General features: G+C 35.8%; 1 protein-coding gene across 1 annotated transcript in view; it reads right to left on the reverse strand.

Annotated features, from left to right (window-relative positions):
- LOC123868159 (mitochondrial cardiolipin hydrolase-like) overlaps positions 1-16,404 on the reverse strand; it is a 166,227-nt gene that overhangs the window by 80,319 nt on the left and 69,504 nt on the right. The window lies entirely within an intron of this gene.

Here is a 16,404-nt window from a genome sequence, read left to right on the forward strand (position 1 = left end):
AAATAATAGGTAAATATGTATGGGCCCTTTAAGAATAGTATAAATAGTAAAGTTTTATCCAAGCGCTCGTTGCGTCGGGGGACCGCTAAAGACTCTTTCTACAACAGATGACTTTCATAGTAATATCATAGGTAGCGGTCCCCTGGCGCAACGAGCGCTTGGATAAAACTTTACTATTTATACTATTCTTAAAGGGCCCATACATATTTACCTATTATTTTTTTACTTTTTAGAGGTTTATGTGTCGGGGGTTTTTTAAATTTTTAATTTAATTTTTATATAGAGTGCAATTAAAACTACAGTTTTATTATAAAACAAAGAGCGTCACCCATTATCTACAGTTATAATTCCATAACCCTTCCCAACACTTTCCATGGCAGTTTAAACAGCTCCGTCCAACAGATAGGATCTACAAAACGCGCGGCAATTAAGGTGATCAAATCGAATAAAAACAACAAACATAATAAGGGTGTCGACCCGGGAAACAACCCGGGACTTCACGCTTGGAGCTCCCCCCGCACGTGCTATAAATGCCATGCTCACCACATTGATATGAATACGCCTATTCAAAGATACACACTGCTGTCTTATTTTTGAAAAGTTTCTCAGACTACTAACTAAGGCAGCGAGGGATCCAAACGTGCCCAAACGTTTGGATCCCTCGTGGGCCTTAGTTTTAAGTTAACGTACCTAATTAATTATCACCACTACAAACCTACTAATACTGCCAAAAAAGGTGGAAATTTTTAAAAACTGATACATATTTCTAAAAATAAAGCTACGTGGGCTCAAACTAAGAACTATGGGAAATTTCCATGTATTTTGACGATAACACAAAACCTATTTTTTGCAGTTAACCAGTTTTTAGAAATAGGACGGCAGGAAATAATATTATATCGTAGTATAGTATAGCTAGCCGGTACATTCCATACTTAAAATCTTTGATTTCATATATCAACGGTACTCATACATAGTTTATTTTCTCGGTGTGTGACTCCGTTAGGGCACTTCCATACAGGGACGAGACGCCGCCGGCGCCAGTGTGGGTAAACTCTTTTTGCGAACACTGATGCAAATTCACATGAATAATTGTCGTTTTTTTGAGAAAGTAATCTTTTGTTGTGTCTGCGCATGTGTAACGAGCTTTAACGGTTACGCTTATGTTATAAACACATGAAAAATAGTAAACAATATAATTGTTCCCTGTATTCGAGCGATGCGTGCGCGCCGTTAGTTTAAACTGTAACACACTACGCGCGACGGAACCAAATTCGCGGTAGGTATATGCGGCAAAAAGACTTTTTTTGAAGAGATGGGTAGGAGAGTCATGGATGGCTTTGGTATATCTAATGTGCCGTTTTGAAAGTGCTTGTAATTATATATAAGTCCATAGACGTTAGGGTTCCAAGGTACGGAAAAGCACGAAAAAATGCTGTTGGCAGACCCCCTCCACTAGCAGGACAAAAAATATTATTAATACAATTTCTTATACAAGCGACGTTATCGTATATAAAAAATATGCAAGAATCGAAAGCAAGTTTTTTTAATGGTACCCGAATCTAAATAAAGTATAGACGATTAGGTATTTATTTATTCCGTTAGCCAAAAGATTCCACTAGTACAGCTGTTTAAAATTGCCATAAAGATATTTCGTGTTGCGATGACGTACTGTGAATAGGTATAAACCACTGAAATGGACTTAATACGCTGGAAGAGGAGTGTTATAGAGAATGATAGTTATTTTCGTATCGATACGAAGCGCCCCACTGTGCGTATCGGGAATTAAAATTGACACTTTATGTCAAATGGTCTTCAGTCAATGGTAATTTCTTCAAAATCTATTTGTGTTTGTCTTATGTATTGTATATGTATATTAATGTATATTATGATATATATTATAGTGTAGTTCACTAACAAATATAAAAAGGCTTCTATATTAGAACAGTATTCAGCCTATTTTATTTTTTATTTTATATTATACTGGCGAAGTGCACTGTGCTGGTCTGGCACTACAAGAAGCTACCAAACAAGAAAAGGAACGGAGAAAATATTCCATCACTAACATTTGATTCCGAGTACGCTCACATGATGCTAACTTCTGTTATAATCTCCTGCTATTTCTGCGTATATTCAAGATTGCTATTTCAAAAACAGATTGGCAATCGCATGTCCAGTGTACTTATATTAATAGAGGTCAGAGGTATAAACTATAAAGATTTAATCTTGATATAAGACATTGTTTTAAATATTTTAAAATTAATATGCTTAGTAACAAAGCAGGTGGAATAAAATTAAACACCGAGTAGGTATAATAAAGTACTTAGTCTATAATATTTTTGTTCACGATACAGTTTGAATATATTTATTTACTTTGTTCATTTGCAACATAAAATTCTCAAAACTGATCCTAAAAGGAAACTCTGAAGAAGGAAGAATGTGTGGAAGCATCAGTCAGACAAAACACAAAAAAGTGTTGACAAAATTATAGTTACAAAACTTTTTAACGGCAAAGTAACATGGGTAAGTACCTACTCAATCGGCCTTGCGTTCAGCTAACCTGAATGAGGCGTCACAATAGCTAGTTTTGCTTATTGATGCTAAATCACTGAGATGATCTTATCAATAAATCACCTTTGTACTACTCAAGCTAATGTGTTATAGTCACTCTTTAGCCACTTGTGAAAGCTAACCTAACCACTATAATCACGTATTTAGTCAGCGAATCACTCATTCATCAAATTAGCCAATTATAATTTTATACAGTTACCCAGTTACCACTTATAAAGCTATCCATTAGCTACTACTCGAGCACCCAGTAAATCATAATAAAGATCAAAAAGACAAATCCCGCAAGCAGAAGATAAAACAAAAAGATGAAAAATGAAACGTCGCAAAAGTAGCGAATTGAGACCGATTTCAATATAAATGACATTCAATGTGAAGGCCGGTCGTTCGCCGTCTGATCTCGGACAGGTCAAGGTGACTGAGGTCGGGGACAGGGTTGTCAACCGATACGGATTTACGAGGACGAATAGGATCTTTCTAATGCTGGTGCAATAGCTATACGTTCGCGACTTATGTCCGATTGTTTAGAGTCTCAATAGCTCAACGGTTGAGGAGCGGACTGAATTCCGATAGATCGGCGGTTCAAACTCCACTCGTTGCACTATTGTCGTACCTACTCCTAACACAGCTTTGCGCTTAGTTGGAGGGGAAAGGGGAATATTAGTCATGATTAGCATGGCTAATAATCTTTAAAAAAAAAAAGTTTGCACAGTTCAGTGTACTTATTATCCAGATACCTACTCGTATGAGTTCTGCAAGGAAAAACATCGTAATTCACTTTTTAGTGATTTTGAGATACAATCAAATGTGGATGTGTTTTTAAACGAATTTGACTTGTGCGAACACGTACGAACACAATCCTAACCTCAATACGTTCGATATTATATATCCAACGTATTGAGTTTTTGCATCTCCTGAAAAGTAAGGGTAAGTAAGTACTGCAGATACGCCTCTATGGCGTGAAGCTCACGATATGAAATTCTAGACGGTCGACTAAAACTTACTACACAGACCATATTAATTAATATAATACTTGAAAATATTTTGACACTAGTTAAAACCGCATGTACGAACAACTCAATAAAATATAGTTTTTTTTTTATCTTTATTTTCAGACGTTATTCGATTGGCGAATATGTATCTCTACCTAACTGCAAAAGGAACTGTCTTATCACTTTACTATGTACAATGTACATCTAGGTAATTTAATCGTATTATAACAATAGGACAGGCATTGAGAAAAACATCCGTACTTAATTATTGTTTTCGATAGAAGTAAATTCAAACAGTAGCGGACGCGCTAGATACATTATACACACAGTTGTAACTAATTCACCAATTTCACGCGCAGACGGCGATATAGGCTATAAATCAGTTCAAATGATGTATATCTTGAAGTAACGAATATATCACGCAAAAACGAACATGACAACCTCATTATTGTTAGAACGCGTTTTTACTGATTGATATATTATATGCGTCATATTCTAGTTATAAATGTGTGTGAGCTATTTTCATTGGCGATCTTTATAAAGCGTACTTACCTACTAAGATTTGAATCGCATAATGTTCCAAATATTTTTTTAAATACGTATCAAACAAGTGTAAATTAAAAATTTATAACACCCCCGACAAGTGAAGGTTACAAACTAGAAAAGAGCTAATAACTTTGAAACGGCTGAACCGATTTTCTTGGATTATAGCTAAGAACACTCTCGATCAAGCCACCATTCAAACAAAAAAAACTAAGTTAAAATCGGATTATTAGTTTAGGAGCTACGATGCCACAGACAGATACACAGATACACACGTCAAACTTATAACACCCCTCTTTTTGGGTCGGGGGTTAATTATATGTATTGTAAACGTTTTCGGAAAGAAATGTTATTTTTCTAAGAACCTTTACAGGATATTGCAAAGGTCGATTGTAATTATGTACAAATTACAAGACTTAGCAACCTACTTACTCCCACGATTTTTATTCACCGATGTAGGTAGTATGTGTACCTTGATCCTTGATTTTTTATTTTCATTCGCTGCAAGACCCGTATCGAAAATCTAACCAGAAATTCTGTCGGCAAAGTATAAAAACAAAAGCACAAATAAATTTAAAAAGCCACCGACACTTCAATACGGTTCCTTGAACCGGCCGCGCAACTTTTATTCGCACTCCATAATTACCCCGTGGCTACGAGTAGCACGCATAATATAAGCCTTAGGAGTAGACACAGAAAGAAAGAAAAAACAGCTCTCTCGGCTAACAGAAAAAATCTGATTTTTCATGCAAAAAGACGCGAAATCCTGATCTGAGTAAAAAGTTGTCACGACCACGGTACATAAAATCGAGTGTTCACTCAAAAGATGCAAATTATTACAAACAGTGTTCTGTAAATAAATAATTGAATAGTTCCATTGAACAGTATCTAAATCCATCATTAGATTTTTGAAATCAATGTGATGGCACAATCAAGAAGGACAGAAGGACATAACTTGTCCTTGACCCATCCTATGTTTTAATAGGGGTTTAAAATTAGAACAACACACGGGTGTTTTAATATATTATTTTAAACCCCGTGGTTCGATAAATATTTGCACAGAGAGCAAAGCAGAGCTTTGCGCAGGTTCTAAAGCACCATATTCATATTAATTTAATCCAGATTTCAATTAACAAAGTAATTCTCACAAATTTTGTATCGCAGATCATTTATTTCATTGGTATCCCTTTAGGGCACAGCAATCTAAAGATAGTTTAGTGGTATTTTTAAAATAGTTGAACAACTTATATATTAATACATTGACTTACGCCTCTACACCTTCCTTTATTTTAACCCAGTGGTCCGATTCTTTGTCAGAAGGGAATGTCACTTATGTCTTCTCCTCTTCAAAGAGCACGTTGCTGATTGCCCTGTGGCGGTCACTTTCGGCCAGTTTCGGCAATTTCACAATTTCTCCCCGCATGCCGGCCCTTTGGCCGATGACGATGATTGACTTAAATGAATGGTGCGCAGGCCGAGGGCTGCAAGGCGTCGTTAGCACGTGACGCGCCTAATTAAGCGATACCACTTATACAGCTATATCTCGTCTCTTTATATTTCGTGCCACGAATAAGCTGTATAGATACTTCTTTTTAACCCCCGACCCAAAAAGTGGGGTGTTATAAGTTTGACGTATGTATCTGTGTATCTGTCTGTGGCATCGTAGCGCCTAAACGAATGAACCGATTTTAATTTACTTTTTTTTGTTTGAAAGGTGACTTGATCGAGAGTGTTCTTAGCTATAATCCAAAAAAATTGGTTCAGCCGTTTAAGAGTTATAGCTCTTTTCTAGTTTTCTTGTAGAAAAGAAGGTTAGATAAACGTTAGGTTCATAATATTATGTCAATTGACAAATGTCAAGCTGTCAAGATGGACGTTGCCTTGATACATAATTATTTATTTGAAAATGATGTTTTGGAAAACTCAGATACTTTGGATCGTAGGCGCGGAATAGTCCAAGAAAATCGGTTCGGCCGTTTGAAAGTTATCAGGTCTTTTCTAATTACTGTAACCTTCACTTATCGGGGGTGTTATAAATTTTTAATTTACACTTGTTAATTCCATTATTAGCCCTTAACTGCGATCTCGCCTGGTTATAAGTGATGATGCAGTCTACGTTGGAAGCGGGCTAACTTGGAAAGGATATTGCTAGTTTATTAAACCCATACCCCTTATTAATAGGTTTCTACATGGTATCGGCATTAATTTGCGGATATCAAAGATTACAGTAGTAAGTGACTATGACAACCTATGCTGCTGTCTGTGGCTATAATAATGCGGATTGGGTAAAAAAGCCTTTGCTAATTTTGTATAATTATAGATACTTATTATAACCCAGTAGTAACTCCACGACTTATTCGGAGCAACATTCATTCTTAGGAACTCCCTAGGCCCTACTTGTACTTTGGGCTGCAAATTGATATTAAGTTAAAAAGCAAAATACTATATGAAGTAAATCATCTTTAATTTACGAAATCCCTGTCTACTGAATCAATATTTACAAAATCCAATAAGGATAAATCGCGCCAAAACCATTCTACCCCTAATTCCCACTAACCATTCTACAATATAAAACAGACAAGTCCACAACCCAATACGGTACGCGCCAAATTCCTCGAGCGTGAAACAAAAAAACCGAACAGAAAAAATAAAACCCCAAAAAAAGAAGGGATTTTGTAGGCGCCAAAAGGCCGCCGCCATTCTTAGAACGGGAATGAATGAAAAAAGCCATAAACCTCGAGTTGCCGAACAGTCCCACCGAAACTGTTGGAGATTTCAACAATTTACCGATAACAGATCGTTTTTTTAGGGATCCTTGAACGAAGAAGGCCGGTTTTTTAATAGGCAACAGGACTGCGCTTGATTAACTGCGATTTCATGGTAGGTAGGTACATATCATCATTTTAAGGTGTGTAGTTTAAGATAAATTGCACTTATTAAATGAAGAAAACCCCATCTCTCATCACATTTTCGTATCCGTACTTTTTATAAATGCGAACTTGTCAGTCACCTTTTCATGGCCCATCCGTCCGTTTAACTGATTTTGACGTATGGTACCTACGGCTTGCATCCCGGGGACAAAATGGAGACCAATCCACAATTTACTTATTATAGATTTACTGCACCGTTTATCTAGTCCCAATGTCATCGATACTTAGATACTAGATATGTAATGTATATGTATACTTTGTACAGAATTTCTGAATACACAAAACTTGTTATAATCAATAAAGACACAACCCCAAAAACGTCCTAAAACTGAATGAACTTATAACTAAAAAAATAGCAATCGCACTTGAGTTACTGTTTTCGACAATACTTCATCCTCTTGCTAATTTCATGAATCGCTGCATAGTGAAATCAAAATATATTAGGACACTTCAAAGAACAATAATTAAGAAACGAAACCATTACCCCAGGCAGACATTTTTCCATTCCCTTTTCTTTTGTCGGTAAAGAACAATGTTCCTTAGATAACAAAAATTTATTCATCAGCATACAAAAAGGAGATACCTACCCTTACCGAGAAACGTCTACTTCTATAACTACCCCCTAGCGTTTTCCAAACTTTTTACGACGTATATTTTTAAACTTATTAGCTGATGCCCGTTACTTCGTCCGCGTGTATTTAGATTTTTAAAAACCCCCGGGAGCTCTTTGATTTTCCGGGATAAAAAGTAGCCTACGTCACTCTCCAAGTCCTTATCTATCCAAAAAATCACGTCGATCCATTGCTCCGTTGCGACGTGATTGAAGGACAAACCAACAAACAAACACATTCGCGCATATATTTTAATATTACTTATGTGAGTAATGATGGGCAGTGATTTTTCCAAAACACAGCTAAATAAACTTTTATTTATTTATTTATTTTATTTTATTTATTTAAAATAATTTAACTTAGGATCATGATTTAATGTTAATTAATTTTTTACATATTTGACTCAAAATTTGAGAAACACTGTCCAAAAGCATTGGGAGAACAATGCAGCTTTTGTGTCCTCTATCCTTTTTGCATTGTTGAATTGAAATCTATGGCTTGTGTGGCTTTCTGTTTATCCTTACAGAGGAAGTCTGAGAGTTGGTAATCGTAGGATCGAAGTGTTTTATACGATTTATTAAGGTGGCCCTTCTTACACACTCCATACAAACTTACTACGCCTATTATTACGCCTATTATTCTATTATTTGTTATTCTAGATCTATAACTAAGCCACATATCGATTTATCTCTCCATTATAATATGCCTTAAAATAATTTTAGTTAAATCATATTTAGGGCAAATGAGGAAACTTCGTGCGTAAATCTTAATATCCTAATCCTAATATAATATTATAAATGTGAAAGTGTGGATGTTTGGATGTTTGTTACTCAATCACGCAAAAACGGCTAAACGGATTTGGATTAAAATTGGAATGATGACCATTTATGTCATTATTTCATATCATCAGTATCCATAAAAAGAGGGCCTCACTCCAAAGCGCCTTCGTAGCAGTCACAACGGGATAATCTCGAGATAATAATCGAGAATCGGGATATCTGGGTGCAATAAGAGATAGGATAGGCTGCCCAATAACGACACATTGGGTAGGTGTGGCTCCAGTTGGGTGGATTAGCTAAAAATATATTCTGTGAGCATTTCTTTTAAAACCCAAATAAATTGACTGTAAAACCCAACAAACACATCGTTCACTGGCTCCTAGACAAGATATTTAAGAGCTCATTGTCATTAAAACAAACATCTGAAGGCGTCATTTGTGACGCGTCCCTATAATAAGGCGAAGGCAGCTGCTTACAAAAGGTGGTCTTACAAACTGAGTCCAAGCTTCCTATATTGTTTCATATCGTAATTGCCGTCACCTGCCCCAACGTTTCCTTGTCACAAATCATTCTTTGTAAAACAACAGACTAAAAGAAAATGATAGACAGGAGTGAGCCGCCAGAAAGTGAAACAAATTCGGAGATCAAAGTAGTTCTACTACAGATGGTAGAGTTTCTAGCCAAAGACATTCACATTCGGAAAATTCTTTAACATTCAAAACATACAGCCAGAAAAACAAAACAAGACGCTCGAAGAAGAGAAGTCACTTCTAATTAATTCTGAATTCTGCATATCGGATCGATGTTAGAGCATACAAATAGTTAAAGACAGACCTTTTGTTTAGAAGAAAGACCCTGTAATGTTGACCATCTTGAAATAAACGGTATATCGAATAACGAAACAGCCATAACGTCGCAGATTGGCTAAAAACCAAATAAATCTTCTGATCCATTCTCGACCTGATGATTACTGTGCCTCTAATCTGAAAGCTATAATCAAACTTTAGATAATTAACTTTGGAAGATAGATTAGAGAGATCAAAGTAGATTGCAAAACATGATACGAGATATAGGTGCAGAATCCAGCGTGAAACAAACTCAATTGGTTTCACTTTTATCTACGTTAGTTTGTTACAACTCAGTCTATCCTTAGCTAATGTCTATGACTGTAAAAACCCCATTTCAATGTCCTTGTGACATTTAGACAAGGATCAGCAGCAAAAAAATATCTCGTGTATTGTTTTTTTAATCTTTTCAACAGGTTTGCGCGTAGTCAAGCGCAAAGTCATCATAGAGCGTAGTCCACTCTACTGATAGCCATCTGATGGCAGAATAACTCTGGAATTCATAGTCAAGGTAGGGACTTTAGGGGACCATTCAGATGACATGTGTCATATTCAACCTGTATTCGATGACCCTATATTGACTATATTGAAGTGTATTATCTAATACAGTCAAAAGGCCCGTAAGTCCGGTTTTAGAACTTTGATTGGTTTGTATCCGGGGCTACGTCGTAGGCACCCGGACGGCTACGGAAATTTTAACGTATTGTTTTTTTATAATACCCTGATCTAACAGTCATTCGAGATTTATTGGAGGCCCCCAATCAAAGTGCCGTATTAAGATAGCATTAAGTTTCAATTAGATCTAATTGTAAAAGTCGGCTTTATTGCCGTTCAAAATAAACGATCGTGAATTTTTATACAAACTCAAAGATAATAGAGATTGACGCTAATTGATATTGAATTAAAGCAAAATTGTTCGATAATAACTTCTTTATTATGCAGTAAAGTAACTACTTGGGAATATCTGATTAAAAAACAGTTTTTCTAACTATTTTTTGTAGTAGTAGTGAGTAAGAACTTACTCCTTTGCCATGGCAAGGTTTTTCAAAATATTTTCTTCATCAAAAAATTTACAAAATCAGTGCAGGTTGGCAATTTACACATAGATAGTTCTCAGAATTCCACTGAGTTCATAATATTATGTAGTATGTATCTTTCTATGTAGTATTTTTCGATTTGAGTTATACGACGTAAAAGTACAGTACGTACTGTTTTTTATCCCCCGACCCAAAAAGAGGCGTGTTATAAGTTTGACCGTGTGTATCTGTGTATCTGCCTGTGGCATCGTAACTCCTAAACTAATGAACCGATTTTAATTTAGTTTTTTTTGTTTGAAAGGTGGCTTGATCGAGAGTATTCTTAGCTATAATCAAGAAAATCGGTTCAGCCGTTTCAAAGTTATCAGCTCTTTTCTAGTTACTGTAACCTTCACTTGTCGGGGGTGTTATAAATTTTTAATTTACACTTGTATAAATAGTATGTTTAGAAAAACTAATGATATAGTACGTAGCTAACTCATTAAAAGCTTAAAAGTTACACAAACACACCATGCCCGATATAATAAAAAATAAATAGGTACGTACATCCTTTTAATTTTGTCTGGAACCGAATAAAAAAACTATCTATTGTTTCCTACCAAACGAAACGGGGACCAGGTGCTGTGCACTTCAATTCGGTTTATCTTCAAAGCACCCGAATTGAAAAAGAAAACCATTGTCTTGGAGACAATTTTTTTTTTATTTCTATGCAAGTTAATTCGATACTTAGGCGAGGTGATAAAAAAAACCTTTCCTGTATCGAATAACCCCATATCTACTTTCCATCAGTTTGGTGGATTTTTTGTCGACTTTTTTATGAAAACTTTTTTGTAACTAGACAGGTGACAGTTGATTTGACCTCCTTTAGCGATACCCGCCCTCCACCTATGATGAGCTCCTAAGCATATGTTAATAGACTTAATACACCTCCCGATGTCTTTTTAATGCCTGTACCTTTTTTTCAATGTAACTTTTTGTGGATTTCGAATGATTTATTTAATCGGTCTGTTGTAATAATGATCTCTTAATGAAAGTCGTAAATTACATTAGTAAAACTTCAGGTGAACGAAGTTGGTCAAACTCAACGATCTCTTGGCATATCAAATAAGAATTTTTCGATGCGAGTTTGAGCTTTCGCTTATCATATTTGATAACAAATGTGGTTATTCTATTGTACGCAATCCCTAAACTAAGGTGGCAGGTCTAAATGTAATGATTATTAAAAAAAACCTAAATCCACGCGGACGAAGTTGTGGGCATCATCTAGTGATTTATTATTTCGCAATGTTTCCTCTTGGGCTGCTGGCTGTAGATGTACAGATGAATTCTAGCATTAATTATTCAATACTCGAAATCTATAAACGTTGTCGAGATATATGCAAACTCGTACTAAGCATAATTTTTCAACTTTATAAAAAAAACCAAGATAAGAAATCAAGAAACTTAACTAATTGGCGAAGCTTGTTAGCGAATGTCAAAATGTCAAGTCCAAAAATTGATAACAAGAGAAATTGTCGCCTTTTAGAAACTTAATTAAGCATAGGTAACTTTAATACAATATAAGTTTTAGACTTTCATTTGATCTAGATTCTAGATAGTTTTTTCGTTGATTCTGCATTTGCAAGTGTGTTAGGTTATTTTTAACCCCCGACCCAAAAAGAGGGGTGTTATAAGTTTGACGTGTGTATCTGTGTATCTGTGTATCTGTGTATCTGTGTATCTGTGTATCTGTGTATCTGTGTATCTGTGTATCTGTGTATCTGTGTATCTGTGTATCTGTGTATCTGTGTATCTGTGTATCTGTGTATCGGTGTATCTGTGTATCTGTCTGTGGCCTCGTAGCGCCTAAACGAATGAACCGATTTAAATTTAGTTTTTTTTGTTTGAAAGGTGGCTTGATCGAGAGTGTTCTTAGCTATAATCCAAAAAAATTGGTTCAGCCGTTTGGAAGTTATCAGCTCTTTTCTGGTTTTCTTATTACTTTTATCCCAGGACCACCAGAGGTTACGTATTTTCTGACACAGGAAATATGTACGATTGAGTAGAGTTAGTAAGTACTAAGAAAGCATGCCTAGCCTACGTGCTAGCTTGCTTAGACGGCCAATTTTCAGGTATCTGATAATCAAGGTACATAAAACCATTACTTACCTCACGTAAATTCTCCAAACTGATTTTTACGAATATTTTAGGCAATATCCTTAAAAATATGTCGCCAATACTTCCAGACACTTCCCGCGTCGGCCGTATTGCTTTGCAGACGCTTTAAAGCTCCCAAAATAAGTAATTACTTAACTGCACGTAAATTCTGATGCTCCATTTTTATATATGTCCACCAGACAACTATTTTAAAACCTTTTACAAGAAGACAGACCGATCCAGATCCAATTATCCCCTAAATTCAATTTTAATGCCTCTGTGGGTTTGAGCGCGAGGGCATCATTATATACGCGCATGTGACTGAGTAAGACATGTATTAGGATATATTGACTTCTCTCTCACTCTCTTATAGTTTACTTATGTCAATTAATTATTAATATAAAAAAAAAAACTGCTAAAAATTAAAAAAATTGGAGAATTTACATGAGGTAAGTAATGTTTTTATGTACCTTGATTACCTGATACCTGAAAATTGGCCGTCTAAGCAAGCTAGCAGGTCTGTAGGCATGCGTTCTTAGTACATACTAACACTACTCAATCGTCCACATTTCGTTCGTCAGAAAATACGTGACGGCTGGTGGCCCTGGGATCTTTCACTATTGTAACAGAGGTTCATAATATTATGTCAATTGGCAAATGTCAAGCTGTCAAGATGGACGTTGCTTAGATACATAATTATTTATTTGAAAATAATGTTTTGGAAAACTCCGATACTTTGGATCGTAGGCGCGGAGTTTCTAATTTATAAAATATTATAATCACAGTTAAACGAGAAAACATCAATTCAATTATAATATCCAACAGTCAACCAAAGGCCACGAACAATCAACTCAAACCCAAACCATAGTCAAACTATTTTTAGGGTTCAGTAGGTATCTCTAGAAAAAAAAAAGATGTAGCCTCGACTGTTTTAGTCGCGTAGGTGTGCATGGCACCATTAAATATCGTAGGAGGCGATGACCCTCCGCGCGGCTGAGGTTCCCGCATCGTAGTCGCTTTGTCGCGCAGGTTTGGATGATGCATTAGGCGCACCTTCTTTATATTTTATCTGCTTGAACTCAGCTTATTTACTTTGACAAAATACGTTGAAAATTCATCATCATCAGGATCAACCCATCGCCGGCTCACTACTGAGCACAAGTCTCCTCTCAGAATGAGAAGCTACCACACTGGCCAAGCACGTATTGGCAGACCTCACGCACCTTTGAGGGAGCATTATGGCCAACTCTTAAGTTTGTAGGTTTTCTGACGATGTTTTCCTTCACCACTTCGTTGTCTGTCTGTGTGTCATCTTTCAAGAGAATCAAAACTTATAAATTGGGTACTTCCCGTTTACGTAGAATCATGAAAGGCAGGTAGCAATATCTTATAGCCCAAGCACTCTACTCCTGTGGCCCAAGTAAACAGAAAAATCCGACAACTGAATTGTCATTACATAAAAAAAAACTTGTACGGAACTCTTCATGTGTGAGGCAGACTCGCACTTGACCGGTTTTTGAAAGTTATGTCAAATAAAAATTTGACATGCAATAACAAACAAAATGACATACAAGCCACTTTATTCCTTATTTCATCGGATGAAAGTCGATTTTAATTTAATCGTATATCTTAAAAAAAGCGAACTATTATACGACTACGTAAAATGGGTACATTTTTAAAGCAACGACATGTTAGAAAGAGATATTTCGATTTGGTCATGTTAAACTATGTGAGTCATTCAGATAATTCTTGATTTATTGATGTTCGGTCAAAAATATTTCATGGAACATATAATTAACATAACATTGATGTTACTTTTGAAGAGATATTAGCTGCCTTATTGGATTTATATTATTATAGAAATTGGGTTTTAGAATGGCACAAATGAACGGTAATTTATGAATAAAAGTTTAAAAAGCGTGAAATAAAAATTAAATTAGAAATTTAAAAAACCCCCGACACATAAACCTCTAAAAAGTAAAAAAATAATAGGTAAGTATGTATGGGCCCTTTAAGAATAGTATAAATAGTAAAGTTTTTATCCAAGCGTTCGTTGCGTCGGGGGACCGCTAAAGACTATTCTTTCTACAACAGATGACTTTCATAGTTTATGATAGGTAGCGGTCCCCTGGCGCAACGAGCGCTTGGATAAAAACTTTACTATTTATACTATTCTTAAAGGGCCCATACATACTTACCTATTATTTTTTTACTTTTTAGAGGTTTATGTGTCGGGGGTTTTTTAAATTTCTAATTTAATTTTTATTATTTTTTCTTCTGTATAACATTCTAAATATTTTTGTCACATTATAAAAACTTTTTTATTTCGTATAGCACGTATTTAAATAAAAATCGGTCAAGTGTGAGTCAGGCTCGCACACGAAGGGTTCCATACCATCCGCACAAGAAATAACACTTTTTAATTTTTTTAATTTTCATGACGGCCATTTTTAACTTTTGTTGATAAATACACATTCTGTGAAAATTTCAAGTTTCAAACTATGACAGTTGATGAGATACAGTCCGCTGACAGACAGACGAGAGGACGGACGGACAGCGGTAATAAGGTCCCGTTAGCACCGTTACGGTACGGCGAACCATAAAACGAGCGATTATCAATAAAAGTTTTATCGATCGGCTATGAAATCCGATACGTACTAAACCTACCCCTTTACACTTTAAACTTTCAGTCAAGTTACACCAGCGAGCGGTCTAGCAATATTTTCATATAAATATTAAATGCGATACTAGATACATAAATTTTAATTATCTTTATGAGCATAGTTGCAAGTTATGGGGGTTCGGTGCAATGGTAGAACTCCCTGTTTATTAATAATGTAAACTGTGATGTAAACTACATTGTTATTACATATTCAAACTGTTTGATTCTTGAGGGGAACTTCTAATCTAATCGACTGTTTTATAGTCCGGGTTACTTTACATCTTGATCTTTTATTAAAAAACCCCCAATATATTTTATAGTAATACGCTCGGCTTCAGTAAAAAGACACCCTAGTGTTTTCTAGTGAAGTGAGCTCTAAAACGCAATTTTTTACCAGTTAGCAAAAAGTTGCACTTTGCTGGTGTTTGGTTTTAAGATAGACTAGCCGATGCCCGCGACTTCACCCGCGTGGATTTAGGTTTTTCGAAATCCCGGGGGAACTCTTTGATTTTCCGGGATAAAAAGTAGCCTATGTGCTAATCCAGGATATTATCTATCTCCATTCTAAATTTCAGCCAAATCCGTCTAGTAGTTTTTGCTTGAAGGAGTAACAAACATACACATGCACATACACACACACACACATACACACATACAAACAAACTTTCGCCTTTATAATATTAGTGTGAAGTGTGATACCTGAAAGACCTCCGCTCTAGAGGAGGGCAGGAACATTTTAGTCCGTAACTTTGCGTAATACCAATAGAATCGGGCATGACTGAAATACATAAGGTAAAGAGATTTGCATAAGGATTTCCTCCTTCAACAAGTAAAAAAAATTAAGATAGATATACATATTATATACCTATATATTATTATCTTAAAAGTTAACACTAACAAAGCTAACTCCCTAGTGTAACACACTACCCCAACTTTTGGCCAAAATAAAGGTTTAGCAACCCCCAGTCACGCGATAACCGTGGAAACAGTATCTAATCGCAATCGATCATGGTAGACAATAGGCTACATTATTTTGCACCCGCTTTGATAAGGCTCAGTACACACTGACGACAACAACTATACATGTTGCAACAGTCGCAGGAACGGTTTAACTTAATAATAATTTTAAATAAAAGCGCGAAGTGACTGGACGAGGAAGGCGGAGGACCGTGTGTGATGGCGCTCTGTCGGTCTGTCTGTATATCCTATCCATACAATAATATTATACTCGTAAATGCGAAAGTGTGTATTTCTTAGTCTATCTGTAATTTTTTCGGGTTTAACTGATTAGCAAAGCCTCTTTA

The sequence above is a fragment of the Maniola jurtina genome, chromosome 9 (assembly GCF_905333055.1).
Source record: "Maniola jurtina chromosome 9, ilManJurt1.1, whole genome shotgun sequence".
Taxonomy (NCBI): Eukaryota; Metazoa; Arthropoda; class Insecta; order Lepidoptera; family Nymphalidae; genus Maniola; species Maniola jurtina.